We start from the raw sequence: 4517 nt of genomic DNA, 5'->3' as shown, positions 1-4517 counted from the left end.
CGAGGGGGTTCAATTGCCTCCATGACCGTCACATCCGCCAAATAGGAAAGTCCCTGTTCTATCATTTCCACACATCCTGTCACTCAACACCGAACACAACCTTGTGGTAGAGGCCCCTGAGAAGTTTGCCTATTGTTGCTGTTACTGTCAGTAAATGTTTTATTTTTTTTGTCATTATACAGAATAACTCAATTAGGTAACTGAAGATGATTACAATAATGAGCACATTACTAAAACATGACGGTTGTAAAAAAAAAACACACACAACACATAATATGACATAAGCATTGACTCCTCAAAAGGTCCCATAAAAATGAACCATAACTATCTGCTTTGTTGTTGCACGGCAACAGGCTGTCATGGCAAAACTAACAGTGATGCAAGTGATGTGCAAGGATGTTTTAAAAGTGCAGTTTACAGGAGCATTCACAAGATCCATTGTTCTTGGCAAAACAGCATATTTTCTATTCACATTAGTATTATTCTAAAATAATCTGTTCAAAGTTGAAGCACTGTACAGTACAACCAAAGATACTAGTAACTAACCTGAGATACACCACTGATGTTGTTACCAATGGGAGAAAATGAAACATAGTGGGCAGAACAAGTAAGGAAGTGGTCAGAGCCAAGCACAAGCTAGCGAGATCCTATTGGCTCTTTCTAGCATGTATTTGCATAATTCCATTAGGGAACGCCTACTCTGTGAAGTGTGTGTGTGTGTGTGCAATAACTCAATTCGCCTTTGCACTCCTAACGATGCAATTTTTAAGTTGACAAAACTCATTGCACTCTGTTCGTAACAGACTCTAGTTTTGGGAACAAAAAACTGTATTGGTATTGAGATTGAATGTTTCATCGATAAGAACATCCGCAGAATGTTGGCCAAATTTCATCTAGCTCCATCTTCTCTCACTTTCTGCCACTGGACTTCCTCTCATCTCCATATTTGGTGGTGAGAGGAAGTTCTAAATGGATGCTTCAGATTTAGACATCTGGTGAGACAACGGGCTCCTTCTTCCATCTGTGCTACAACCACATGAGAACACAAATGATATAAAACCTATTGGACTGCTCTTGCTTAAACATTTGCTCATTCAAATTAAAGTTATAATAGCTCTAAAGCATATTCAAGTAAAATCGTAATAAAGAGAAAACAATACCTTAAGAAATCCATAAATGTATAATTGTTGCAGTTTACATCTGGAGGCTACATTGAGGTTTTACTTTCATTATTTTTCGGCATTAGTGAGTAAGCCTAAGCTTTAGGGCCTAACTTTATGTGCACCAAATAGCAACAGGCAGGTAAAGTTTTGGTGAAGTGGTAAAAGAGGATGATGATAGCATCCTCACACATAACATTGCCAGCACTGCTATCACCCTCTTTTACCACTTCACCAAAACTTTCCCAAACGTTACTTTAATGTCCCTCCGTTGTCTTTATTTTCAACTCTCCATTTCACAGCTTTTCTCTTATTGAATTAAACTCAAGCATTGTTCTTTTTGCCTCTGTGGATCAAAGTTTTTCAACCATTTGGCTTTTTTGGGGTGTAGGCTACTTGGCGCGCATATAGTTTGGCCCTAAAGATTAGGCTTATGCACTATTGCCAGATAGACTAAAATAATGAGAAAAAAACTAAATGTAGCTTACAGATATTAATTGCACTAGAATGATACATTTACAGATTTTTTAAAGGTATTGTTTCTCTTTACTCAACCTGGCCGCAACCCACCCGCCCTTCATCCAACCAATATATCATGACCCTAAATCCACCAGTATAACAATGCGCGTTATCACTCAACCTATACATCACTAACTCTCCACCCCTTTTGTTTTACACTTTACTTGGACACCTCCCTAAATAGGAAAGCTTTTCTAGAACTGACCGTTTGTGTCAGTAACTTGTGGTGTATGCAGTTCAGTCTGAACACAAAGAACTGAGAGTTGCTGTAAACATCAAAATGTACTGTCTCTGTCTCTGTACTTCACTGACTCTGATGGCCCTGATAAGGAACAGACCTGGGTTCAAATCAAATACTATTTCAAATTATTTCAAAAACTTTATCTGCGCTTAATTTGAGCTTGCCTGGCACAATGGAACCAATAGAACACGAGTGCAATCCCCTCCCATTTGGTACTCCAGGCAGACTTGAGCAAACTAGAGCTAAAGTATTTTAAATATTTCCAATAGTATTTGAACCCACGTCTGCTGAGAAACAGAACAGCAGGAACACAGGCTTTTTATAGGGTAATGATGACAGTGGCTCAACACACCATATCGCTCCCCATTTTCTCTTGTACACCTCACACAACAGCCCTGTGCTGTCAGAATGTCATTTTCAAATACTTCACCCAATGAGTCTATTGCTGCAACATGGTGGGATAATTACAGTGTTTGGCTGGATGGGGCACACACACTTTATTCACCAACTACTTGTTTCCTGGTGCCATAGTTTCCTGTTGTGAATTGCATAATGATGCTTGGATGTCATAGGTTGTTCCATCCAGCCATTGAATTCTTAATTCTTAGCTTCCTCAGTGACAAAGGTTTGTTGCGCCTAGAGCCATAACTAATGTGCTTGCTTCAAGACTACTCTAGACATTCAACATACTTCTTCTCCCTACTATTCCTTAGACCACACTTTATCTTAAACCTTTTAAGCTAGACACCCCATTCCATTTCTAAAACGTGTAGATATAACACACATAGATTGCAGCTGTTGGTACCATTTGTAGTTTTTAAACTATTAAGTATTTTGTCCTGCTAAAAATATTGCAGAACAGAAATAACTTCTACCAATCAGGAGATTAAACTATTTAAGTAACCGCATCACCTTCTATCCTTCCTTGTTTCTAAACTAGGCTAACTTCCCACTGACATTTCTAAAGGCACCGTCTCACCATTCCTGGTCTGTAACGCCTGATTGCAACACTTAAAGATGCCTGCAAGAGAGAGCTCATATTATATCAAGTGGTCAAAGTGTCCAGAAAGTAGGCTTTGAGAGAGAGAGAGAGAAATAGGGAGAGAGAGAGAAAGAGGGGGGGGGGGAGAGAGAGAGAAAGAGAGAGAGAAAGAGAGGAAGAGAGAGGGAGAGAGAAAGAGGGGTGGGGGGAGAGAGAAAGAGAGGAAGAGAGAGAGAGAGAGAGAGACACACACACACACACAAACACACACACAATCTATTCTAGGCTCATATTTTCAATTACCTGCTTATGAGCCCCGCTCCAGAAAGCCTTGTTCTAGCCTCCCTGACTTGAAGAGTAATTACCAGGCATAAATATGTCAACTGGAGACAGATAATACAAAATAGGGATGACACAGAAATAGTTCCAACGCACCAAGCATACATCCACCAAGAAAATGAATATTTCATAAATGCTGTTGAGAACATTCAAACACAGTAGCAGGATTCAAGAAAAAGCAATGGACATCCAGGGAAATAGCCCGGTCAGGAGAGTTGGTTTAGATTGAAAACATCCTGAGCTAATAGTCATTGTAGTATATGATAGACTGTTTACAAATGTCTACCTGGTCTCATTCCGTTCCACAAAACAAACCATTTCTGCCTATTTTTTGGTTCATAAACAAAAAGAAAAATGAACCGAAAGGGAACGGTGATGGACATTGTGCATTTAGGGGAAAAACGATGAGAACAGCAGAAGTCAGTCATCTTCCTAAGGGGGAGTTATATTGAAGGACATGCACAATTTCACGCCTTAGTAACTTCCACGGATGGTGGGTTAGGGCTATTAGGGTCTTGGATAAGGATGCAGTTCAACAGATCACCACTAGAGGTTCCAGAGGTCATTAAAGTCACAGACTAACTAATTTTTAGGGAGGATATTGTATTTCTAATATATTATAGCAGCCTATTTATGTAGAATAAACATATTTTTGTACCTCCCCAAAATTACAAACTGACAGTAGTCTCTTATTGAGAATGTTTTGTTCAATGTCTTTCTTATCACCACTTGGGCTCCCGAGTGGGGCAGCGGTCTAGGGCACTGCATCTAAGTGCAAGTCCTGGTTTGAATCCAGGTTGTATCAGATCTGGATGTGATTGGGAGTCCCATAGGGCGTCACACAATTGGTCCAGCGTCTTCCAGGTTTGGCCGGGGTAGGCCGTCATTGTAAATAAGAATTTGTTCTTAACTGACTTGCCTAGTTAAATAAAGGTAAAAAAAAAAAAAGATTGTGGAATCATGGATTATCATCTCATTTTGTAGTCTTACTATAATGAGCTATACCATAAGGCTACAATAATAACAAAGAAAGAACTAAGCTTGTAAAATGATAAATGTTAGTACATGTAAGATACCTTTATGAAGCTTCTAAACAGACATTACCACCCAGACCTTTTAAACCTTTATTTCCAAATGCTGTGAAGAGACAACTATACACATCTAAACAATGGTTTCTTTTTTTTGATTCCTTTTGAGACAAAAACATACAAATTATACTGTATGTCAATCGTAACGTATCTGCTTTTAAAGTGCTCATATTTGACTGAGGGATCTT

General features: G+C 39.1%; 1 protein-coding gene across 1 annotated transcript in view; it reads right to left on the bottom strand.

Annotated features, from left to right (window-relative positions):
* Window positions 1–4352: 4352 nt before the first annotated feature.
* The window catches only part of fibcd1 (fibrinogen C domain containing 1), a 119442-nt gene continuing 119277 nt past the window's right edge, over window positions 4353–4517 (bottom strand). The window contains exon 8 of the mRNA XM_036979470.1: window positions 4353–4517. This exon is cut by the window's right edge and continues 2868 nt beyond it. The gene's annotated coding sequence lies outside the window, so the exon portion shown is untranslated.

This window comes from Oncorhynchus mykiss, chromosome 6 (assembly GCF_013265735.2).
Source record: "Oncorhynchus mykiss isolate Arlee chromosome 6, USDA_OmykA_1.1, whole genome shotgun sequence".
Lineage (NCBI taxonomy): Eukaryota > Metazoa > Chordata > Actinopteri > Salmoniformes > Salmonidae > Oncorhynchus > Oncorhynchus mykiss.
Note: the sequence above shows the minus strand (reverse complement) of the source record. Positions and strands in the feature narration are given on the sequence as shown.